At 38.1% G+C, this 26,291-nt stretch overlaps 1 long non-coding RNA gene across 4 annotated transcripts in view; it reads left to right on the top strand.

The window, feature by feature from the left end:
- The first annotated feature begins 354 nt into the window (after positions 1–354).
- LOC149127565 (uncharacterized) overlaps positions 355–26,291 on the top strand; it is a 49,594-nt gene continuing 23,657 nt past the window's right edge. The window contains exons 1-4 of one of the 4 annotated variants that reach the window (XR_016231741.1): positions 356–698; positions 18,788–18,967; positions 22,131–22,228; positions 24,916–25,330. This is a non-coding gene — a long non-coding RNA (uncharacterized LOC149127565). Of the gene's footprint in view, positions 699–18,787; positions 18,968–22,130; positions 22,229–24,911; positions 25,331–26,291 lie in introns of those variants that run through there. The other 3 variants (XR_016231740.1, XR_016231742.1, XR_016231743.1) reach the window with 3 other exon arrangements.

Below are 26,291 nucleotides of genomic sequence, written 5' to 3'. Positions count from 1 at the left end.
TCACGAGGATCCTCCTTCAGTGCCATCATTCGTCTGATGCATGCCGAACTTTCCTAAGGTGATGGTTCTTTTCCTACGAGACTATTTCTTGATGCGTTGGTAAAGGTAGTGTTCTCTGGGTCTTCCTTTGGAACAGAATCAGTGAATATGCAACAGAATCCGTGAACATGGCACTGCCTCAGTTTAGAGCTCCTAAAACCCCCGGTGGGAAGCAGCGCCAGGAGCATCTTTTGTTCTAAAATTTGGACTTTGACGCTGATTCTTGGCACGTTTTTCCAAAAGCCCATGGACTCTAAAAAGTGATGTTTCTTTATATGGTAATGAGATTACTGATAACTGGGAACTCCTGAGTAGCTTCAAGGGAGGAGGCTGGAGGTCAAAGGAACCACTATGTGATTAGGGAGCTAGAAATTTCAGTCTCACCTTCCCCTAACGTCCAGGAAGGAAAACAGGGCCCAGGTTAAGTTGATCATCATGGCCAGTGAGTTAATCAATCCTGCCTACATAATGAAGCCTCCATAGAAACTACACAGGACAGAGTTTGGGAAGCTTCTGGACTGATGCGCCTAAGAAACTGTCTCCTGGGGGCACATCCAGGGGAGTATTGGAGCTCTGTGCACTCTCCCCAGACCTGGCTCATCTACCTTCCATCTGGCTCTTCAGCTGTAATCCTTTGTCATTTCCTTTACAATGAGAAGGTAAGTGTAAACAAACTGTTTCCTTGAGCGCAGGAAGTCATCCTAAAACAATTCGTCTAAGGAAGGAGTTGTGGGAAGCCCTGATTCCTAGATGGTGGGTCAGAAGCACAGGTCACAACTTGGGATTTGAGATTAGCTTTGAAGTAGGAACAGTCTCATGGGACTGAACCCACACCATGTGGGATCTGATGCTGACTCCAAGTGGATGGTGACAAAATTAAGTTGAATTGTGGGACACCCAGTCACTGCCCACCACAGAAGTGCTTGGTTGTGTGTGGGGAGAAATTGTCACAAAATCCGATAAATGAGAGCAAGAGAGACAATTTGTATTCTTCCTTCACTCCACATGATGAATTCACGTGTAACAGGTGATATACACACTCCAAATTCCTGTTTTCCCTAAGCCTTTGATTTTCTTCATCTACAATATATGAAAGACTTTCTGTCCTTTCAACTTCATTTAATTTGCATATAAATATATAAAAACAAGTATTAAAACTTAAAATTATAATTTGTGTAGAAAAAACAAGTATTAAAACAGAAATGGGCATTGTAAATAGAAAATTTCAGGATCCTGTGTGTGGAAGGGAAGGAAGGGACAGGAATCGGGGAAACTTCACTAGTAACTAATTATAAAGCCTCATTTCTTAAAAATAATAGAAATATCTGTAACATGGCAAAACATTAACATTTGCTGGATTGCAGTGGTGTGAACACAGAATGTTTGTTTATTTCTATTTTCAGTATTTTCAAAATATTTCCTATTAAAATATTTTGATAACTTAAACAATTGAGATGAAGCTAACAGTTGTTAACTAAATATGTCTCAAGTACAGATGTCATAGGAAAACAGTTACTGAAAGATTTTTTTAAAATAAGGCCTCTTAAATGAATTAATTCCCAAAGCATGACTTGTAAGAAGACAAAGACAAAAAGGGCTAAATAAATGACATTTGTTTCTAATTCTGTTTTATACTAATTATGCATCTGGCTGGTTAAGTGGATCAATCCCGAACACCTGCAGTTTCGTCTCAGTCTGAGTTCCTTCTCCATTGTGTTAAAAGTTAGAAGAGCAATCTGAGAAATGAAAAACTTAAGTCTGATACCACAGTTACTGCAACAGCTAACACATGAGCACATATATTTTGTTTTGCACTTTGCATCTGTAAGGTCTTTCTCAAAGCTTTGGCTTTATGTGAGGAGATCACCTTTCATTTGATCATCGGCTCACAATAGGCTGCTATGATTAGTATTGTCCTTTTCAGTGATTTCAATAGGGAGGAATGAGTGAAAAGGGATCCGAAAATGCTAGCTATTTAGAACCTGATTTAGGTTCTCCAGATAATCCCTTTAATTCACATAAAAGAATTTGTACCAAGAATCATCAAAGAGGAGAAAGAATAAGGACTTAATCATCACTTAGAAAAGTAAAATAAAAGAATAGCTGAGTTAGGTATTTGGGGCTATTTGAGGATGTCTGGAAAGAAATGTGTGCCTTGGAGTACGAAGCGCTGAGCTCATACATATGTGAGCAATTTGAAAAAGGACCTTTAAGGGTCAGCTGGGTAAATGGACTCTAGCCTCCAAATGAACCCCTGGGCTCGCTCCCTTTCCCACAGCAACTTCCCAGTAATGGAATGAGTAGAAAGGGAGGGCCTCTGTGATCATCTTAAAACCCTGGAATCCAAGAGGGCTCTCATGGCCTTCTTCTACTGAATCTTCTCACCAATTTGTGAGGTGGGTAGAACTTCGTTTCAGAGATGCAGACCCTGAGGTTCAAAGGCTGGATAAATTTTGAAGTCCTCACACCCAGGTAATAGTAGAGCCTGGACTTCTGATGTTTTTCCTTTTACCCTTCCTTGTCTCTTGATTCTCCTTACTAGCACTCTGTCTTCTAGACTTGACTTGATTTTTAAGGAAACTGGGGAGGATTGAAAGCAATCTGCATTGAGAATTCCTCATGAAGCCCGCTCATAATGCATTGGGGCTGACCCGTAGGTGTCACATTGCATTACCAGAAATAATATGAAAGGTTGGCAGTGCATTGACAAAATAGCTGAGGGTGGAAGATGTTGACCACACCTAGATCCATGCCACAAGATCGCATTTCCGCATGAAGAAAAGATGATTTTGGTACCAGTCTCCAAACACATTTACTAGACTTGATTTTTTTTTAACTTTCTCTTAAAAATAAAGTGGTAAGAACATTCAGGGGAAAGTTTATTGCACAAAATCACATGGCATTTTCTGTCTTCATTATGCTTGCGAATTTGTCATCTACTGCTTCCTAAAACATCATCCCATACTTCAGTGATTTCAAATGACAAACCTTGATTTCTTAGTTTCTGACTTAGCTTGACTGTGTGGTCTTGGTCTAAGTCTAATGACGATGCCAGAAAGATGTCCAGTGAGGCCGTGGTGATCTGGAGATTCAAGTGACTGCTTCCAGATTGGCTTACTCACCTGGTAGGCAAGTCTTCTGGCTGTTGGTTGGGCTCTCAGTTCTTCTCCACATGAGCCACTTTACTACATTGCAGCTAGCTTGCCCCAGAGCAAGCAGTCCCAGAGAGAGCAAGAGAAAGCGAGAAGGAACACCGAGGATAGACGCTACATCCCTAATCTGTAAGGGATGTCCCGTCTCTACTGCCAGATTCAGCTGATTAGAAGTGAGTTATCAAAGCAAAGGAAAATTGAGCTTTTTTTTTTTTTTTTTGAGAGAGAGGAGTAATACAGAATTTGTGCACACAGCTTTAAAACCTTGCTTTGCTCAAATTCTGAGCTTTTGCAGGAGCAAGCACATAAAGTAAATTTATTCCTTTTCCACTGGCTCACATACTGGCAAAGCGGATAAAAATTGATAAAAGCTCTCTTGCTGGCTCACATCCTTCTGTGATAGTGCCTTCTTTTTTCTTTGCTCCTCCTCCTCTGTGTGCAGTGATGGTAGAGGTCCCCAGCTGCTTGAGGCCTCTTCTTTGTGGGTATTTACACCTTACTGCTCTGCCCAGTACCACGATTTTTTATGCCATCTCTGCTCTCATAATTCTTGTCCTTCTATCTTCAGCCCTGACATCTCCTCTCAATTCCATTATTATACATTCAGCTGTCCCTGAACATCTCCACAGAGTTGACATCCATCTAAAAGGTACCATGGGTAACCAGAGTTCTTGATTCTCCTTGCTTTTCTTGTTTTTAGAACAGTTATCCCTTTGTGTAGATTCCTCTTATATCTAATCCCTAGTCAAGTCTTATCAGCACTTCCTTCAATACCTGACCGGAATCAACCAAACTCCATCTCCACGCTACCACTCTAGCCGAGCCAATCTCTGTTTATCACCTGGACCACTGTGGAGTAGTAACTCCCAAAAGGCTTCCTTACTTCTTCTCTGGTCAATGTAAGTATGCTCCGTCACAGCCACCATGGTATTTTGAAAATGAAAGCAGATGATGTCACTTTTCTGTTTAGAATTCATATGGAAAGTAGGCATTTAGCCTAGTGGTGAAAATGCCCATGTACCACATTGGAGTACTTAGGTTCAATTCCAAGCTCTCGCTCCAGACTCTTCCTACTAATTCAGTCCCTGGGAGGCAATGACCATGGTTTAAGTAACTGATTTCCTGTCATCCACAAAGGAGACCTGGATTGAGTTTCCAGTCCTGGCCCAACCCCAGCTGTTGCAGGCATTTGGAAAGTGAGCCAGTAGATACAGTTTTCTCTGTATACCTGTTACACACACACACACACACACGTATTCTTTCTCTTTCTCCTCCACACTCCCCTTTCTGTTTCTCACTGGCTCTCTGCTTATCGAATAAATGTTTAAATAATTCCCATGGCTAGCATTCCATATCAGACATTTGAATCCTTGCTCCACTTCTGATGTAGCTCCCTTCTATTGTGCCTGGGAAGGTAGCAGAGGATGGTCCAAGTAGTTAGGCCCTTTACATCATATGGGAGATCTGGATGGAGTTCTTAGCTCCTGGCTTCCTCCTGGCTCAGGCCTGGATGTTCCAGCCATTTGGGGTGTGAACCAACAGATGAAAGCTCGCTTGCTCTCCCTCCCCTTTCTCTGTCACTCCGTATTTCAATATCTTCTAACAAAGATATTTATTTGAAAGCTAGAGTTAGAGGGAGAGACAGAGATCTTCCATCCACTGGTTTACTCCCCAAATGGCTGTGAACATCAGAGCTGGGCCAGGGTGAAGCCAGGAGCCAAGAACTCCAATTAGGCTTCCCATGTGGGTGCCAGGGGCCTAAGTGTTTGGGCCATCTTCCACTGCCTTCCCAGACACATTAGCAGGGAGATGATTCATAAGCAGAGCAGGTGTACTTGAACTGGCACCCTAAAATGAGATATGGCATCACAAGCAGCAGAAGTTATGGGGGGGAAGCCATTGTAATCCATAAACTGTACTTTGGAAATTATATTTACTAAATAAAAGTTAAAAAAAAGGGGGGGAGACAGAAAGACACAAAGAGAGGCAAGACAGACAACTCCTTCATCCACTGGTTCACCTTGTAAATGGTGAACACTGGTTCAACCTGTAAATGTTTGCAACACCTAGGACTAGGCTAGGCTGGAGCCAGCAGTTCAGAAACCAATCCAGTTCTCCCATGTGGGTGGCAGAATCTTAAATACTTGAGCCTGCATTTAACAGGAAGCTGGAGTCTGGAGCCAAAAGTGAACCCAGGCACTCTGAAATAGGATGCAGGCCTCCCAAGCTGCATCTTAACCACTTTGCCAGATGCTGGCCTCAATAATGATGTGATACATTAAAAACACTTAACTGTTCCTGGCATATTAAAAGGGTATTTCAGAGAGTTTACAGAGAGATGGACTTAAAAAATAAGTTTATTTTGGTACAAAAATTTTTTTGAAATCTTTACATGATTTTCTAATGCATTTTTTATGAACTTTTGGAAGACCCTTTTAAGAATGGACTTAAAACCCCTTTTATACCAAAACAAATTTATCTTTTAATCTAATTTCCCACAGAATTTTTGTGGTACTCTAGTAGAGAGTTAATATTTACTAATCTTTTTCTTATTGCCATTATTTTCTTATTGCCATTATTTTCCCTCTTTCTCAAAAGATTCACAAACGTATTCAAAGTCTAATTCCTGATCATCACTGCAAACAACATTTCTTTCCATTCCACTTAAATCAGAAATTGACAACTTCTCTAGATATCTCTCATACTTACACCAATTAAGTCTCCTTGACTTTCACTCCAAAAGATCTCTTAAATGATGCAGTTCTCTCTGGTACCTTCTTGAATCGGCTATATCTCAACTCTCGGTTGAGTTACTGTAATGGTTTCCAAATTGGTCTCCCTGCTTCCTCTTGTGCCCTATTTTCCAGCTTTTTCTTCAGCATGTAGCAACAGGAGTGATTGTTGAAAAAGCATAAATCAGGTCATGTCACTCCTGTGATTTCCTGTTGGGCCCAGGATAAAACCCAGCATCCGTGGGAGGAGGGTCTGTAGTTCAGACTTCACCCCGTCCACTTCCCAGTCCAACAGTCACTCCTCCCCTCGACCACACAGACCTTCTAACAGATTTTCAAATGTTATAGGAGCTATTTCTGTCTTATGGGTTACAGTTTTGCCCACAGTACAGGTCTGAAGTGTGTGTGTGTGCGCGTGTTTTCTTGCCTTTTTGAAAATTCCCATTTCTCCTCTAACCTCAGTGTCATTTCTCCAAGGAAATTTTTCTGAACCTTAAATTTTTTAAAAAGTTTATGTAAGGAGCCAAGATGGCGGAATAGTGAGGGCGCGCACCAATAGTCTGGGAAAATTTAGTTTAATAAAAGGGGAGTTACGGTAGCCTCAGAAAAAAGAACCAGGAAAATATTGCAGAGGAAACTCTTCTGGATCGAGTGGCTGTGAATCGGAGGACCTACTGGGAGAACAAGGTCGCCCACCGCGCGGAAGCTGAGCCGTGGGACCGAGCCGCGGAAGCTGCAGGGTCTGCGCGCCAGTGCTCGAAGGGGAGTGCATGCCACACAGACAACAGCGGGGAGACTTGGGACGTCCAGGGCTCTGAGTCCACACATCAGCACTGGAAGGGGAGGTGAGCTCAATAACCCGAGACATTGGTGGAGAAACGGGGGTCAGAATCTAGAGGGGGGCCGGAAAGTGCAGCAAACTCACTACCAGAAAGAAGGGAAAAAAAAGCTTGGGGGTTTCTCTTTCCCCTAACCTTGCAAAGGTTGCAAGGCTGCAAGGCTTGTAGAATTCGCAAGAAACACAGAGCAGGCCCCCTCTTTGGATTTACATATCAACGGGGGAGAGCTAAGGAACTGAATCACTACAATTCAGTAGCCTAGGCAACCCAGTGGGAGTCCAGAGGAGCCTAAACAGACTCTGTGGGTAGAAGCCAGAGACTGGAAGCTAAATACCATCAATTCTGCACAGCTGTGCCGTGCGGTGTTACTTACCCCATGAATAAATAAAATAAATAAATAAATAAAAAGAGAGAGATTTACCACACATAACCTGAGGGTGTCACCTTTGCACACCCTTAACCAGGAAGAACCAAGCAGAGCTCTCAGGCCGCACCCATCTCAAGCCTCCAAGGCTCCTCCAACAGCAGGCAGTCCACTTAACACGGACATAGTATAAAACAAAACAAAACAAAAAAACGCACAGTGACACAAGAAGAATTAACTATGCCAAGTAAAACACAGAAATCGAGGGAACAAGATCAACGATGACACTATGATGCCTCCAAATAAACAAAACACCCCAAACCAAGATTATGAAGATGATGAGATAGAAGAAATGCAAGATACAGATTTCAAAAAATTTATGATAAGAACATTTAGAAGTTTTCAAAAGCAAATCCTTGAACTACAGAAATCCTTATTGGACAAGATTGAAAATCTCTCTCGTGAAAATGAAATTTTAAGGAAGAATCAAAATGAAACTCAGAAACTAGTAGAACAGGAAAGTGTGATAGTGAAGAGAAATCAAAATGAAATGAAGAGCTCAATAGATCAAATGACAAACACATTAGAAAGCCTTACAAACAGAATGGGTGAAGCAGAAGACAGAATATCGGACTTAGAAGATAGAGCACAGGAAAACATACAGTCAAACCAAAGAAAAGAAGAGGAAATTAGAAATCTAAAAAATATGGTTGGGAATCTACAGGATACTATTAAAAAAACCAACATTTGAGTTCTAGGAGTTCCTGAAGGCATGGAGAGAGAGAAAGGATTAGAAGGCCTTTTTAGTGAGATACTAGCAGAGAACTTTCCAGGTTTGGAGAAGGACAGAGACATCCTAGAACAGGAAGCTCATAGAACCCCCAATAAACATGACCAAAAGAGATCCTCACCACGAGACGTGGTAATTAAACTTACCACAGTGAAACATAAAGAAAAGATCCTAAAATGTGCAAGAGAGAAACGTCAGATTACTCTCAGAGGATCTCCAATCAGACTCACAGCAGAATTCTCATCAGAAACACTACAGGCTAGGAAGGGAATGGCGAGACATAGCACAGGTGCTAAGAGAGAAAAATTGCCAGCCCAGAATATTATATCCTGCCAAGCTCTCATTTGTGAATGAAGGTGAAATAAAGACCTTTCATAGCAAACAGAAATTGAAAGACTTTGTGGCCACTCGTCCGGCCCTGCAAAAGATACTTAAAGATGTGCTACACTCAGAAACACAGAAACACGACCATCAATATGAAAGAAGGGAAAGGAAGAACACCTACCAGTAAAAGAGCATGGGAAGCTCAAAGCATATACTAGAAAATATTTCCGGGAAAATGGCAGGGCAAAGTCACTCCGTATCAATAGTCACATTGAACATTAATGGTCTGAATTCTTCAGTTAAAAGACACCGTTTGGCTGACTGGCTCAAAGAACACAACCCAACTATTTGTTGCCTACAAGAAACACATCTCTCTAACAAAGAGGCATGCAGACTGAAAGTGAAAGGTTGGAAAAAGATATTCCATGCCAACAGAAACCAAAAAAAAGCAGGTGTAGCCATATTAATATCAGACAAAATAAACTTTAATACAAAAACTGTTAAGAGAGACAAAGAGGGACACTATATAATGATTAAGGGTTCAATTCAACAGGAAGATGTAACTATTATAAATGTATATGCACCTAATTACAGGGCACCGGTCTATTTAAAAGATATGTTAAGGGACTTAAAGGGAGATTTAGATTCCAATACAATAGTACTGGGGGACTTCAATACTCCACTCTCAGAAATAGACAGATCAATAGGACAGAAGATCAACAAGGAGACAGTAGATTTAAACGACACTATAGCCCAAATGGATCTAACAGATATCTACAGAACTTTCAACCCTACATCTACAGACTTCACATTCTTCTCAGCAGTGCATGGAACCTTCTCTAGGATTGATCACATACTAGGCCATAAAGCAAGTCTCAGCAAATTTAAAAGAATTAGAATCATACCATGCAGCTTCTCAGACCACAGCGGAATGAAGCTGGAAATTAGCAACTCAGGAAACCCCAGAAAGTATGCAAACACATGGAGACTGAACAACATGCTCCTGAATGAACACTGGGTCATTCAAGAAATCAAAAGAGAAATCAAAAACTTTCTGGAAGTAAATGAAGACAACAACACAACATATCAAAACTTATGGGATACAGCAAAAGCAGTATTGAGAGGCAAATTTATAGCAATAGGTGCCTATATCAAGAAATTGGAAAGGTACCAAATAAATGAGCTTTCAGTGCATCTCAAGGACCTAGAAAAACTGCAGCAAACCAAACCCAAATCTAGTAGGAGAAGAGAAATAATTAAAACCAGAGAAGAAATTAACAGGATTGAATCCAGAAAAACACTACAAAAAATCAGCCAAGCGAGAAGCTGGTTTTTTGAAAAAATAAACAAAATTGACACCCCATTGGCCCAACTAACTAAAAAAAGAAGAGAAAAGACCCAAATCAATAAAATCAGAGATGAAAAAGGAAACATAACAACAGACACCACAGAAATAAAAAGAATCATCAGAAATTACTACAAGGACCTGTATGCCAGCAAACAGGAAACCCTATCAGAAATGGATAGATTCCTGGACACATGCAATCTACCAAAATTGAACCATGAAGACATAGAAAACCTAAATAGACCCATAACTTAAACAGAAATTGAAACAGTAATTAAGGCCCTCCCAACAAAGAAAAGCCCAGGACCAGATGGATTCACTGCTGAATTCTACCAGACATTTAAAGAAGAACTAATCCCATTTCTTCTCAAACTATTCAGAACAATCGAAAAAGAGGGAATCCTCCCAAATTCTTTCTATGAAGCCAGCATCACCTTAATCCCTAAGCCAGAGAAAGATGCAGCACTGAAAGAAAATTACAGACCAATATCCCTGATGAACATAGATGCAAAAATCCTCAATAAAATTCTGGCCAATAGAGTACAACAACACATCAGGAAAATCATCCAAAATGAATCTTGATGTGAATGGAAGGGGAGAGGGAGTAGGAAAGGGGAGGGTTGTGGGTGGGAGGGACGGTATGGGGGGGAAGCCATTGTAATCCATAAGTCGTACTTTGGAAATTTATATTCATTAAATAAAAGTTAAAAAAAAAACAAGCAATGCTTTAAACAAAAAAAAAAAGTTTATGTAAGGAACAGAAGTTTCATGCATTTCACATATACATAGTTAGGAACATAGTGATTCTTCCCACCCTACCCACCTTCCTGCCTGCACTCCCACCTTTCTTCTTCTCCCCTCTCCTATTCCCATTCTTGTTTTTTTTTTTTTTTTACAATGATCTACTTTCGGTTACCTTTATATTCATAAGATTAACGCTACACTAAGAGGTGCAACAAATAGCATGAAGAATGAAAAAAAAATAACTGTTCCTCAATAGTCAAGACAAAAGCTGCTCAAAATTATTGCATCTCAAAATGTCATTTTCACTCCTATAGACTACCTTTTAGGTATTCTATTAGTTACCACAGATCAGAGAGAACATTTGGTTTTTGTTTCTTTTGGACTGGCTTATTTCATGAGTATCATTGTTTCCAGTTGCATCCATTATGCTGCAAAAGACAGGATTTCATTTTTAAACACTGTGTAGTATTTCATAGTGTGTGTATATCATAATTTCTTTATCCAGTCTTTGATTGATGGCCATCTGGGTTGATTCCATATCTTAGGTATTGTAAATTGAGCTGCAGTAAACATGGATGTACAGATCACTCTTTCATGTGCTGATTTCTTTACATTTGGGTAAATTCTTAGGAGTTGAACCTTAAATCTTAACTGAAGACCCCTATATTGTCCCTTTTGTAGCACTCTGTGGTTTTCCATTATGGAATTTACTACAGTTAATAATGATATATTTTCTCTGTATTTATTTAGCAATTATCTTCCTACCTAAATGCAAATACTACAATGACAGGCCTTGTCTTAGTCTGTTTTGCTTGACTGGATTGAAACACCTGAAGCTGGGTAATTTTATAAAGAAAAGAAGTTTATATAGCTCCCAGTTCTGTTGGTTGAAGGAGCAATAGCTGCTGATGTCCTCCTTGCTAGCAGAGTTCTAAGATAAGGAAAGGTTTCACATGGTAAGAGATAAGGAATGTGTATGTGTTTGTGTGTGTGTGTGTGTCCTTTCTGTTTTCTCTATTGTTTATACTAATAAAAATAAAATTTTAAAGGTAATAGATTTCATGTTTCATAAGTACAGTTCTATTTTTTAAGATTTATTTATTTGAAATTCTGAGTTATATAGAGACAGACTGAGAAATTATACATCTTCTGGTTCACTCCCCAAATGGCTGCAGTGGCTGGAGCTGGGCCAGTCCGAAGCCAGGAGCCAGGAGCTTCTTCTGGGTCTCTTTCACAGAGAGTTAGATTGGAAATGGAGGAGCCAGGACTCAAACTGGCATCCATATGGGATATTGGTACCAGAGGTAGAGGCTTTACCAGCTACACCACAGCACCAGCCTATCATAGGTCCAGTTCTAAGAAGATGCTCATACTTCCCTACTTGTCTATCTCCCTGCTCCAAATCCCTTCCTTCCTTCCTTTTCTTTTCAATAATTTTTACAAAGATATAATTTTTAATTCACTCTACAATCATAGGCTAAATTCACCCTAACCAAAATATTCAACATATTAAAAGTAGGAAGACTACAGTTCCACAGGAGTATAAATAGGGCTAAAAATGACAATTATATCACAAGATGTCAATTTGATTCCTATTTTTTGGTATTCTATATTAACTGCCACATATCAGAAAATTATGATATTTGTGTTTTTGAGAGAGACTGGCTTATTTCACTAAGCATAATAGTTTCCAGTTGCATCTATTTTGTTTTAAAGATAGGATTTCATTATTTTTTATGGCTGAGTAGTATCCCATTTTGTATATATATCACATTTTCTTTACCTAGTTGTCAGTTGATGGCCATCTGGATTGATTCCATATTTTAGCTATTGTGAATTGAGCTGCAATAGAGTTGGAGGTACAGATAACTCTTTCATATGCTGACTTTTATTTCATTTAGATAAATTTGGAGGAGTGGGATGGCTGCGTCATATGATATCTATTTTCAGCTTTCTGAGGTATCTCCATGCTGTCTTCCATAATGGTTACACTAGGTTACATTCCCACCAACAATGGATTAGGGGACCTTTCCCCCTATATCCTCACCAGCACTTATATTTTCTTTTGGACTTTTTGTATGACAGCCATTTTAATTGTGGTGATGTGAAAAATCATTGTGGTTTTATTTGCATTTCCCTGATGGCCAGTGACCCTGAGCATTTTTACATGTGTCTGTAAAATTTGAATTTCATTCTTTCAAAAATGCCTGTTCAAAGTCCTTTGCCCATTTCTTAACTGGATTATTTTGTTGTTGAGTTTCTTGAACTCTTTATAGATTTTGGACATTAATTCTTTATCAGTTGCATGGTTTGAAAATATTTTCTCTCCATTGCCTCTTTACTTTGTTGAGTGTTTCCTTTGTAATGCAGGAACTTCTTATCTTGAAGTAATTCAATTTATCTATTTTTGCTTTTGCCTGTGCTTCTGGAGTGCTTTTCCAAGAAGTCTCTGCCTATGTGAATGTCTTACGGTTTCTCCAATGTTTCCTTCTAGTAATTTGATGGTATCAGGTAGTAGATTTAGATCTTTGATCCACCATGAGTTGATTTTTTTATACGGTGTAAGGCAGGAGTCTTTTTTCCTACTTCAGGATACATAGATTAAATTTTCCCAACACCATTTGCTGAAGACACTGTACTTTGTCCATGGATTAATTTGAACTACTTTGCCAAAGATTAGATTAATTTCTAGGGTTTCTATTCTGTTCTGTTGGTCTACACGTCCCTTTTTGTGCCTTGTTCCAGGCTGTTTTGATTGTAATTGTCCTACAGTATATCTTGAGATCTGGCATTGTGAAGCCTATGGCTTTGTTTTTAAGACTGCTTCATCTATTCTGGGTCTCTGGTGTTTCCATATAAAATTTCAACATTTTCTTACATATGAATACAATGTCCTTGGTATTTTGATTAGGAATGCATTGAATCTAAATTGATTTGGGTACTATGGACATTTGGATCATATTAATTCTTTTAATCCATGAACATGGAAGATTTTTCCATTTTTTGGTGTATTCTTCTATTCCTTATTTAATATTTTATAATTTTCATTGTAGAGATCTTTCCTTTCTCAGTCATGGCATTGTCTGTGTATACAAAGGCTATTGATTTTTGTGTGTTCATTTTATATCCTACCACTTTACCAAACTCTTATGAATCCCAGTAGTCTTTTAGTGGAGTCTTTTGGTTCCTCTATATATAGGATTATGTCATCTGCAAACATGGATAATTCTACTTCCTCCTTTCCAATTTGTATTCCTTTGATTTCTTTTTCTTGCTTAGTAGCTCTGACTAAAACTTTCAGGACTATATTGCATAGCAATGGTGAAAGTGAGCATCCTTATTGGAATCTATAAATGCTTTCAACTTTTCCCCATTCAATATGATGCTGGCTGTGAGTTTTATATATTGCCTTTATTGTGTTGAGGAATGTTCTCTATCATATTTGCTTAAAAGTTTTTTTTTTTTAATCCTGAAAGGTTGTTGTATTTTATCAAATGCTTTCTCTGCATCTATTGAGGTAATCAAATGTTTTCTATTCAATTTATTAATATGATGTATACATTCATAGATTTGTATATGTTGAACTATCTCTGCATACCAGAGATAAGTCCCACTTGGTTTAGGTGAATGATCTTTCTGATGTGTATTGGATTCAATTAGCCAGTATTTAGCTGAAGATTTTTATATCCATGTTCATCAAAGCTATTGGTCAGTAGTTCTGTTTCTTTGTTGTATATCTTTCTAGTTTGGGCATTAAGGTGATGCTGGGCGCAGAGAAGGAGTTTCAGAGAATTCTCCCTTTCAATTGTTTGGAATAGTTTGACAAGAATTGGCATTACTTCTTCAAAAGTTTGGTGGATTTCGGCAGTGAGGCCATCTGGTCCTGGGCTTTTCTTTGTTGGGAGGATCTTTATTATTGATTCGATCTCCATATTTGTTATTGGCCTACATAGATTTTCTATGTTTTCATGACTCAATTTTGCTAGACTGTATGTATCTAGAGATCTATTCATTTCTTCGAGATTTTCCAATTTGTTGGCATATAGCTGTTTGTAGTAATTCCTGATGATGTCCATTTTTAACATCTCCCTTTTCATCTTTGATTTTATTAATTTTGTTAATTTGGTTCTCTTTTTTTGGGGGGGGGTTAGTTGGGCCAATGATGTATCAATTTTGTTTTTTTTTTTTCCCCAAAACACCAGCTTTTTTTTTTTTTTTTTTTTTTTTTTGACAGGCAGAGTGGACAGTGAGAGAGAGACAGAGAGAAAGGTCTTCCTTTGCCGTTGGTTCACCCTCCAATGTCCGCTGCGGCCAGCGTGCTGTGGCCGGCGTACTGCGCTGATCCGATGGCAGGAGCCAGGTGCTTTTCCTGGTCTCCCATGGGGTGCAGGGCCCAAGCACTTGGGCCATCCTCCACTGCACTCCCTGGCCACAGCAGAGAGCTGGCCTGGAAGAGAGGCAACCGGGACAGAATCCGGTTCCCCGACCGAGACTAGAACCCTGTGTGCTGGCGCCGCAAGGCGGAGGATTAGCCTAGTGAGCCGCGGCGTCGGCCACCAGCTCTTTATTTCACTGATCTTTTTGTATCATTTTTTTTGGATCTTAATTTAGTTTTTTCTCTAATTTTAATTATTTCTTCCCTCCTAATTTTGGGTTTGGTTTCTTATTTTTCTAGCTCCTTGAGATGCATTGACAGCTCATTTATTTGATGCCTTTCCAATTTCTTGATGTAGGCACTTATTGCTATAAACTTCTCTCTTAACACTGCTCTTGCTGTATCCCATAAGTTTTGATATGTTGTTTTGTCATCTTCATCATTTCCAAGAAATTTTTTGGCTTTCCTTTTGATTTCTTCTAGGGCCCTCTGTTCATTCAGGAGTATGTTGTTCAGTCTCCATGTATTTGCAAATGTTCTAGAGTTTTTTAAATTGTTAATTTCTGGCTTTATCCCGTTGTGGCTAGAAAAGTTACATGGTATGATTTCAATTTTTTAGAATTTGCTGAGACTTGATTTTTGGCTAAGCATATGGTCTATCATAAAGAAAGTTCCTTGCACTGATGAGAAAAATGTGTATTTGGCGGCTGTGGGATGAAATGTGATGTAGATATCAGTTAGGTCCATTTGATCCATAATGTAGTTGGCTCTGTTGTTTCCTTGTTGATTTTTTTTTTATCTAGTTGATCTGTCCATTGGTGAAAGTCCAGTGTGAAGTCTCCCATTACTATTTATTAACATCTATGTCTCCCTTTAGCTCCATTAACATTTTCTTAAATAGCCAGGAGCCTTAGCATTGGGTACATATAGATTATTCTAGTTACATATTCTTGTTACATAGTGCCCTTTTTTGTTTCCTTTAACAGTTTCTATGTTAAAGCTATTTTGTCTGATGTTAGGATGGCTGCACCTGCCCTTTTCGCTTTCTGTTGGCATGGAATATCTTTTCCATCCTTTTACTTTCAGTATGTGTGTATCTTGGTTGGTTAGGTGTGTTTCTTGTAGGCAGCAAGTAGATAGGTCTTATTTTTTTTAATCTGTTCATATAGTCTGTATCTTTTAATTGGAGAATTTAGGCCATTTACATTCAAGGTTATTATTGATAATTAATGACTTGGTATGCAATTTTTCCATAAATATTCCTATTATTTGCTTTGGATTTCCTTTTTACTTTTACTAGGAGATTTCCTGCCTTCACCTTATATCATAATGATGAGAATCGTTCTGTTTCTGTGTATAGCACATCCTTAAGTATCATTTGTAAGGCTGGATGAGTAGTGACAAAATCTTTTCAATTTCTGTTTGTCTTGGAAGCTCTTTATTTCACCTTCAATTATAAGTAAGAGTTTTGATGAGTTCAGTATTCTGGGTTGATAGTTTTTACTTTTAGGGTTTAGACTATGTCTCTTCATTCTCTCCTATCCTGTAGGGTTTCTGATGAAAAATTGGCTGTTAGTCTAATTGGGGATACTCTGAAGGTATTCTGTCATTGTTCCAGTGCACATTTAAAATGTTTTCTTCATATTTTACTGTTGAAAATTTGACTATGATGTGTCATGATGAAGATCTTTTGTAATCATGTCTATTAGGAGTTTTATGTGCTTCCTGTACTTGGGTGTCCTTATTTTTATCTGAGTTAGGGAAATTTTCTGCTATTATTTCAGTGAATGGGAGTTCTAATCCATTCTCTCTTTGACACTTTCAGGAACTCCTGAGACATGTATGTTTGGTCATTTGTTAGTATCCCATAAATCTCAAACATTTTTCTAATTTTTTTGTCTGTGATATTTCCAACGATTTGTCTTCTAGCTTAGATATGCTTTATTCTGTCTCACTAAGTCTGTTGTTAAGGCCTTCCATGTATTTTCTATTTGAAGCATTGAATTCCTTATTTCTAGTATTTTGGTATGATTTCTCTTTAATTTATCCTGGCAAAAATTTTTTCATTCATGTCTTATCTGGATTTCTTTACCTCACATACTTGCTTCTCTGTGTTTTTGAGTAATCTTATGATTATTTTTTTGAATTACTTTTCATGTATTCCTTCAATCTTTTCATTTTCACATTCAAATATTGAAGTGTTATGTTTCTTTGGGGAGTCAATGTTTTCCTTGTTCTTTGTTGTATTTCTGCATTTATTTTTAGGCATTTGTGGAAATACTTGTTGGTTTTTCTCTTCTGATGGCTTTTATCTTTGAAATAGGCTTCTGTGGCTTAGTGGAATGTCTGCTCCTTCAATGGATATCCAAAGGCATATGCTGGGTGGAGCCAGGGAGCTCCAGTCAGTGTTTGAGGGTGTGACAGGAGTCCAGGGTAGGGATAGGTATGATCACATTGGCTGGCGTGGTCACAGCTTCACCTCTTCTCTGCCAAGGTGATCGATTCCCATGGTTAGCCCATGGTAGCTATATACCCTACCTATGCAGGCACATGAACCATATAAAGGATCTGTACGGTCCTCAGTTTGACCGTAGAACCCTCTGTAATGACCCATCCCAGACACTCGGGGAACTCTTTGAGTCTCTGAAGGCAGATACAGTGACTGCCTGGAGACCCAGCTTCACCCCACACCTTATTGTGCAGTCAGAATTCCCACAGTCATAGTGCATAAAGCTCCCACAGTCACAGGGAGCAGAGGATCCATTCTTAGCCTGCCCTGTCCAGAGAGAGCAGAGGCATTCCCAGAGCCAGCTGCCTGTTGGTGTTCCACCTTGGCAGTTTGAGTCAGGGTACCTATGATGGACTTGGGGGAGGGCGTACCTCATAGTCCTAAGTGGATATCCCACCCCCTGCCAACCCTCTAGGCCAGACTCAACATTGTGGAGCCTGCAGATTTATCCCACTGATAAAATCCCCTAGTTGTGATTACATGTGAGGCGCTTCAGCCTCTATTGTGTTATTGAGATGGTGCTTCCTCTCTGCTAGTCACTGGGTGCCCTTGTTGGGCAGATGGGGAGAAAGAAATATGATCTCCCTTTATAACTTTGGCTGGGTGCCTTGCTCTCCCCTCTCACCCCCACCTTGCCCTGGTGCCCAGCCCTCCAGGCCAGACTCAACATCAGTGTAGTCTGCAAGATTCTCCCTTGGGTGATATTACCAGTGACCCAGACTGCTGCAGTCTCCTCTCACCTCACTCCAACAATTTGATGTCTCCTGTAGCCCTTGGCTGTGAGAGTTGCCAGTGGTGTTCCGCTCACTGTTGCATGCTTGCACTGTCCTTGCTGTTCCACAATATCTCTCCTCTTTCCACAGAATTTCCCCTGCAAACTTCTCTCCAACTTTCTCCTGGGAATGCAGCCACTCCACCTTTCCTCTGTTATCTTCCCATGGTCAAAATCAGTATCTGTGCATCTTTTCCCTATTCAGCCATCTTGAATCGACCTCTCTTCTTAAAAGCCACAGTATTCAATCTTAGAGTCTCCATTCTGATGACCTGTGTAATCTTATTTATTTCCCAAAGGTCTCAACCCTAAACGTCCTTGTCTGATTAAGATTCTTCCCTCTCAATACCTTAAAATAGGGATTAAATTTCAACACAGGAACCCTAGGGGCCACACTCAAGCCATGACCAAACCAAAATAGGGGTCATATCTGTCTTGTCAATTGTTTGATCTCAAGTATCTAGCACAGCATCTTGCATATTTGAGGAACTTAGTATTTGTTGAATTAACAAACTGAATGAATGTAAAATAAATACCTACTGGTCATTTCAGTGCTGAAAAAACAACCAGTGCTGTAATACAGATATAAGCAAATCACAAGATATTCCTAAAACTTTTTTTCTTTAAATAGTGAAGTCCAGAATTGTGTGGCTTCCATACTATTTAACTGTACTGTTAACAAAATGAAAGGCTATGTTAGAGAAGATGAGCATGGACTTTGCAGTGAGACTTGGGTTTGAATCTCATCCTAACCATTTACCATGGCCTTAGTGGAAAGTTACTGAACTTTTTTGCATTTCAGTTGCTTGCTTGGAAAATGATTATCCTACTCCCAGATTGCATGGTTGTTGCTGAGAATTGAAATGAAGGGAATGGGTCATGTTGGTTGCTTAATGAATAAGTGTCCGCTCTAGGAGGGAAACAAATGAAACCTCACGAATTTTACTGAAGTGGATTTGTTCTTCACATTCTCAGGGACAAGGTAGGTGTACTTCCTAGGTTGAAAATGGTGTTCTTGGCTGATTCTTCCTTTAAAATTCTTGGGTGCTTTTTTTCCCCCAGAGGGCTTTCCTTCATAACTATATTAAGCATCTGCATACCATCGCTTTATTTCTCTTGACCCTAGAATGCATTTCACTCTTAGGTTGTATATTTCTATCTGTTTGGGGTCAAGGTCAGCAAGTAGACTGCAGTACCATCAAGGTCAACCTCTGCTGTTCTATCCCCAGCACTTACCATAGTCTCTTGAATGAACAGTGTGCTCAGAAAGAAAATGAAAGCAGAGAATGGCTACCAGCCTGACAGTTTGGATGCCCCTTTGGTATGCTAATTTAGTCACAGGGGAAGTAGACTTCAGAGTGATTTGGTTAAAAAAATTGTTTTTAGAAGCTGCAGGTATTATGCTGTCTGTTAAGGGAACATATAACAACATTCTTAACAGACATTTCACACTGTTTAGTATGCAGGATACCCCTAGCATTTCCTTGATGGGAGAGGATTTTTGCTTCCTTCCTCTTGGTGTGACCCTGGTTTGTTACAGAGTGTCACATACAGTGACTGACATGGACTAGATGACATTGGCATACATATACATCTATGGTCCTTACAAATTACCAATCCCAAAGAAAGTGGCATAACCACTTGAAAAGTGGGGGTAGGGGGCAAACAGGTAGAACGCTGATATAAGAAGGTACCTTTCGTAAATGAGAATTTGATATTCTTAGTGTGCTCTTGAATTTCAGAAGGATAAAAACAGATAGGATAGTTTGCTAAAACAGAAGGATAGTTTGCTTTTCACAGCCCTACCATCAGATATATTTACCTTAACATTTGAAGAAAATTTGCTTAAGGAATTGATTAAATGTTAAGAAGACATATCTGTTGCTGACTTAAAAAGCAACCTAAAAAAAGCGCAGATTCTCAATACATTTGCAGGCTAATATATAATGAGGTTTTCTTTTTCACATGTGCGTTCAAAATCACTGGTATTCTTTTTCTTCCATGTATTAGCTTATGTAGGATTAGGAATTCTAAAGGACTTAAGCATTAGAAAAAAAAATAATGCCATTTGGTAATTCTAAGAATGCTGTTTTTGACAGTTCCTTTTAGGAAGCTTCCTTTAAAAGTCTATAGTTTTATACAGTTGACAAAGAAAATCTCAAGAATGTGCAATGCTTACTAGCAAGAAAAAAAACTTGTTCTCAAATTTCACTAAAATTCAATTTTTGTGGGACTACTGTTGCCACAGAGCAGGTTAAGCCATCACCTGCCATGCCAGCTTCCTATAGGAACACTGGTTCCAGTCCCTGCTGCTCCACTTCTGCCCATTGCCAGCTCTGTGGGACCCTGGGATGGAGTTCCAGGTTCCAGGCTGCAACCTGGCCCCAGCCTGACTGTTGCCATTTGGGGAGTGAAACAGCAGATAGAATTAATCAATCAGTCTCTCTCTCTGCCTTTCCAATAAATAAATCTTCAAAAAAATTTTAATTTTCGTTAAGTAATAAAATAATGAGACTCCACATGCCTGCCTTGTGTGTATATGTGTGTGTTTACACATAGGCTCATCATTTCCTAGAATGTTTTTCTTTCCTGTGTTTCAGATGAGACATGGAAGATATGTTGTAAAATGACACCTCCATAAATTATATGGCAGCATATAATTAAAAATAGAAATATCCATATAAGAAATCTCCAAAGAACTTATACTATTTTATTACTTTCCATGTTTCTATTATGAGCACTATGCTGGATGCTTAAGTTAGCATTATTTTATTTTATTTTTTTTGCTTTCTCATATTAAAAATCATTTGTTGGTGTTGTGCTTTTATTATACATTTTGGACTTTGAATATATTTATCCCTCAGTTATGAAAAGCAATGGAGAAGAGAAATGCAACTAATTAGAAATAAGTCATTCTAAAATTCATTTGCATTTAAATTTTGACTGTAGTCAACATTAGTTACAGAGACATTTAACTAGAATTAGAAATACACAAAGAAACTGAGGTATTTATACCCTTAGTTTTTGATTTATGGCCTTAATCTTTGTCTCCTAAATTGTGTTATCATCATTTCAGCTTTAAGCTTAAATTTAGATTGACATATTTTTTATAATTTTTGGATGTAGATATTGGGGGAAATGCCTTGAATTAAGTTTTGGTGGTCCAATAAAATTCTTAAAGCTATATCTAATAGTAAATGGTTAAAGCAAAACATAGCTAAAATCTCAGAATCTTTGCCAGTGAGCTGAATTCTAGGGAAGAGCGTTAAAGAAACTGACATGACATTGAATTCTTCTGGTCTTCCAGACTCTGTGTCTCCCAAGTCTTATAGTGTGATTTTCTACAAATATTATGATTTACATGCTATGTATTCATAGTCAGAAGAAATCAGAAGTCAGATCTTTCATCCTTTCAACTGACAATTTAGAGATTTGTTATAACACTTTTATAATTTTATAAAATTATAAATTATACCAAATGTTATTTATTATCAGGATTTGACAAAAGTAAGCCATATATAACACTGGCTTCCCATACCTGTGTTTTTAATCATGTTTGCATCTTAAATTTTCAAGAAGTTTTAGAGACAACATTAATGCTTACAATGAATAGTGCATTTAACATTTGAGAAGTAGGAAGAGAAAGATTGAAGTGGAAGGTAAAGTGGTATTATTAATAGGCTAGTGTTATTTTGGAACATAAAACAAGCAAACGATGAAATCTAAAGAAGTTTTACGGCAAGTAGTTACATCCAAAGTACCATTTTAAAAGGAACATTAAATTTTGTACAGGCCTACATAAATCAAATATCTGTGTTTACTCCTCAATTGAAGCTTTCTACTTTATTAGGAACAAATCAAAAATAACAATGCCTTTACAGAAAAATTGAAGAACTATTTGTAAGGATGAAAAAATCAAAAGCATTTTAAATTTTGACATATTTATTTGGAATACTGAAGTATGCAGTTGTTTTGTCTGTCTGGATCTCTCTGTACTTCATTTTGTATGTAGTAATAAATGCCAACAGAAACTTTACTTTCATATTCTGAAATTTTTGCCTATATGAATTTAGAAAGAAAGATAATGAAAGATGAGAAGTATGGTTACTGACATTAATTATAAAATATTTCTGTTCTGTTATCAGCTTCCATGACTTGGACTGTGGGCTAAATAGATGCTGCAAGATATAACTATGGCCCTGATCAGCAACCTTGAAAATTCTGGTTGATTTTATTCAAAAAGGTGAGTACATGAGAGATGGTAGATGCTCTAACATAATTCTATTACTGGAAAATTAACTCAGTGTTCCTGTGAACTGACATGGAGTTGTTGGGGGAAAAAACTGTGTCAATTAGGACACCAATTTTGTTTCCTAGCTACAATCTATTTTATTTTAATTTACTAGTAGTCAATCAGGAAGCAATTATTAACAGTACACGTTTAAAGATAAGAAAAAAATCTGGACCAAAGGAAATGGAAAGATTGATTGTCTTTGAAAATGACACAGAAACCATTAGTGCTCTGATACAACCAGGCTTTCCTCCACAGCCCCATTCTCTATGTTCTTTAATTTTTGTTTTAGTATAAAAGAAGAAATAGCAGCAATATTTTTACATAGTAATCACACAAATATATTATTTAATGAAAATATTTATATTATCTACATTAGGAAAACCCAGACTCATCATTTTCAGTGTTAAAATTTCTCAACAGAAAATGTGGCTGAAACAGCCTAATGGATTGGTACATGTAAGTGATTAGCAAAGCACTTGGCATACATCTAAGACCCAGTGAAGTTAGCAGTCATTAGTATTTTTAAAATCTTTTCATGACTGTTATAATCTTCATGATTTAGTACTGTGAATTTATTGGAGAAAGAAACTGTACCCTGAAAAGAGTGTCTTAGGACTTTACTTACGTGGCTTGTACATTAGTTTCTTACCAGGTTGGCTGGGTTAAAAATAACGCATGTCCAGATTGACTCCTTTGTAAAATTGGGATATATGAGACAATTGTACTTTTACAGTTTTTATATCCTCTGATATAAAATCTTATGTGTGTCCAAGAGGTGTCTCTGATTGGGAAATTTAACAGATTCATCTACCCAATTCAAGGTCCATTCAACCTTGGCTTTTCCAACTCCCTTTCACATTTCTCCGTGCCACTTTCTTACTCTATTATTTTAGAATATAGTCTTGGAGAACTGTGTCAGTAGTGTATGACTATTAGAAATTGATAATAAGATACCTTTCAGTGTTGCAATTTGTAGCTCTAACATAGGAATTAAGTTGATGTTAAACAAACCCAAAAATGCTGGATTGTCAGAATAAAAGCCACCAAATGCCTTTCTGCCACCTTGTAGCTGTTGTCAACTCCCCAGTTTTGTCTCCTAGGGATCTTCCCAATCTCCACATATTGGGTATCCATCCATTCTTCAGTCATTCCCTTGCTTTTGAATTGACATGGACCACCCAGCCCACTTTTTGATGATTGTCTCTGATCAGACACTTTGCTTCTGCATGCACTGCTCTGTTACGCATTCTCTGAAATATTTCAGTAGGAGTAATACGATGAGCCAGTTTGAGTTATTGCATTGGTATTGGAAGCATCTTTATGTGTTAGTTCCCCTGCAAATCTAATTTAGTAGTTTTCTTCACATTCCCTGAAACTAGGGAAAGCACAATGGATACTTGGAGAAAGGTTCTTTTATTTTTTTTAACCATAATCAAACCATAAACACAAAGCTCTGCCTCGTTTTTAGATTTTTTTTATTTAACACTTTGCTGTTTTCACTTGAAGCTAGTAAGTATTCCCCTGCCCTGTCTCTCTCAACCTCCACGAAAGAGAACCAGTGCTTATAGAAGAATATGTAGCTTCTGGTGAAGAGCGGTCTTCAGGTGACTGAAGCAGAAGAGTGACTATCAATATCGCAGAAAGGAGACAACTTGTAGTGCAAGATGATGAGGAACAGTGTAACGCAGAGAGTCCTTAGAGCTATTTTCACGATTCCTTAAGGAGGATTTGATCTGGTTTCTTAATCCCTACTTCTCCAGAATGCGTTACAATGTCTGGCTTATCATATACACTCAGTAACTTGTGTTATATGTGGAATGAATAGTAGTTACCTAAGAAATTTCCATGGAAGACCCAGATAAATATTTATTAGGGAAGGGAGGAGAATTCTAGAATAATTACTGCTTGAAGGGCAAGAAGGGATTATATAAGGTAGGTGGCAAAAAGCAAAGGATAAAAAGTTATGATACTAATCAGATAGTATTTTCAACTCAAACTTTTGCAATGAATATATTTTATAATTATCTTAAGCAGACTTGTGATTCAATAATAACAATTTCTTAGACATAAAAACTCCTTAGAGAATATTTTAGTATTCTAACATAACAACGCAGAAAAAAGGTAAAGCCTCATTTAAAAAAAATATGGTTTGCTACAAAACTGTGTTGAAAATCCTGCTGAAGTTTTAGAGTGTGGAGCAGTAACAATCCTTTTACCTGCAAGTTAATAAACAAACACCTTCATGACAGTCTAGGGAATAAGAGATGCCTTTCTTATGAAACTCTGAGGAGTCATCTATTTGATATCAAGAGCCTTTTTTTATTCTTTTGAACAATGTTGCTACCAGTCATTGATATAATTCTCCAGAGGGAACTTTCAAGCTAATGTATGACAAAGCTGAAGGAAGAGAGTGGTGTGTTGAACCTTTTTAAATTCAGAATTGATGCCTCAATAAATCAATGTTATAAAGGAAAGGAATTAGCAAGGAAATATAGTCTATCTACTGTGACGATCCTAGGATGGTATAAATTAGTAGGAAAATTAGTGTCAGAAGTAAATGATTTACTTTGTCCTTTGCTTTCTTGTAATATACTCTTTTTTTTTTTTTTTTTTTTTTTTTTTTTTCTGACAGGCAGAGTGGACAGTGAGAGAGAGACAGAGAGAAAGGTCTTCCTTTGCCGTTGGTTCACCCTCCAATGGCCGCCACGGCCGGCGCGCTGCGCTGATCCGATGGCAGGAGCCAGGTACTTCTCCTGGTCTCCCATGGGGTGCAGGGCCCAAGCACTTGGGCCATCCTCCACTGCACTCCCTGGCCACAGCAGAGAGCTGGCCTGGAAGAGGGGCAACCGGGACAGAATCCAGCGCCCCCACCGGGACTAGAACCCGGTGTGCCGGCGCCGCAAGGCGGAGGATTAGCCTAGTGAGCCATGGCACCGGCCTGTAATATACTCTTAATATTTTCTTGCTGTGTATCCTCTTTAAAATACTGAATAGAAAAACATCAGTGTGCATATTAAAATGAATAAAACTCTTTGTATATGTGGATGGATATCTATATCTACCATCTCTCTATATGCATACACACACCTACAGCTAAACAAATAAATGTTTCTACATAGAAAAAGACCTTTTGGTTAATTTAATTGAGTTCCAACTAATGCTATACTTCAAAGCTCCTCTTTGCTTATTCCAAGTTGTGGTGGTTAAAACATAGGTGATGTTCAAGGATTGACTTAAATGACATTAACTGTTCTGTTGAAATCTTTGCCCAAATTCCCATTGTTGGTAGAAAGCTGCTGCCTCCACCTCTTTAGAATGGTTTGAAGAATTGCGTCAGTTGTTTGTATCTGGGTTTGCTTGTGCCCCAGCATTCTCTCACGTGAATACTCTGAGGGCGACACATCTTAGATTTTTAGAAAAAAATGAAATCTAGGAAAAAAGGGCAACATTTGACTACATTGTCCTGTTTAAGCATGCACATGTTTTATTTAAGTATTCTCCAAAGGTCTATTTTTTTCCAGCATAATGCAGATATTATGCTATCTTTTGAAATAAGATATATGAACTTCAAACAAAATTGTCAAAAACAATGACCTTAGTTACTCCATATGGTACACAGAAATAATTACGTTTCACTTACAATACAGATGCACTTAACACAGTCATCAAAAGTCATTCACCACCAATACAGTATATTTTAAATCACCTAAAACATCAAAAAGGATTTTCTTTTTCAAAATTCTTAAAAAAATTAAGTTTTTGATAAATGATAAATCAGAAGAGGAGGCAGAATTGCCAAAAGAAATAATCTAACTGCATTTTCTTTTATGCAATATTAAGAACATTGTAACAGAACATCTCATTGGGAATCAAAAGACGTAAAGTATTCCTGATTGTGGTTTCCTTAGTCTACTTTTTAAAAAGGTTTTCAATAAATGCCATCAAAGATGTTTCACTATACATTTGCTCTACAAGCATAAAGTGACATAAGGCAGGTGTTAATGTAATTGTT

The sequence above is a fragment of the Oryctolagus cuniculus genome, chromosome 3, assembly GCF_051225735.1.
Source record: "Oryctolagus cuniculus isolate XC-2025 breed Fujian yellow rabbit chromosome 3, ASM5122573v1, whole genome shotgun sequence".
Classification (NCBI taxonomy): domain Eukaryota; kingdom Metazoa; phylum Chordata; class Mammalia; order Lagomorpha; family Leporidae; genus Oryctolagus; species Oryctolagus cuniculus.
The sequence above is the reverse complement of the archived record's forward strand: the minus strand, read 5'-3'. Positions and strand labels throughout refer to the sequence as shown.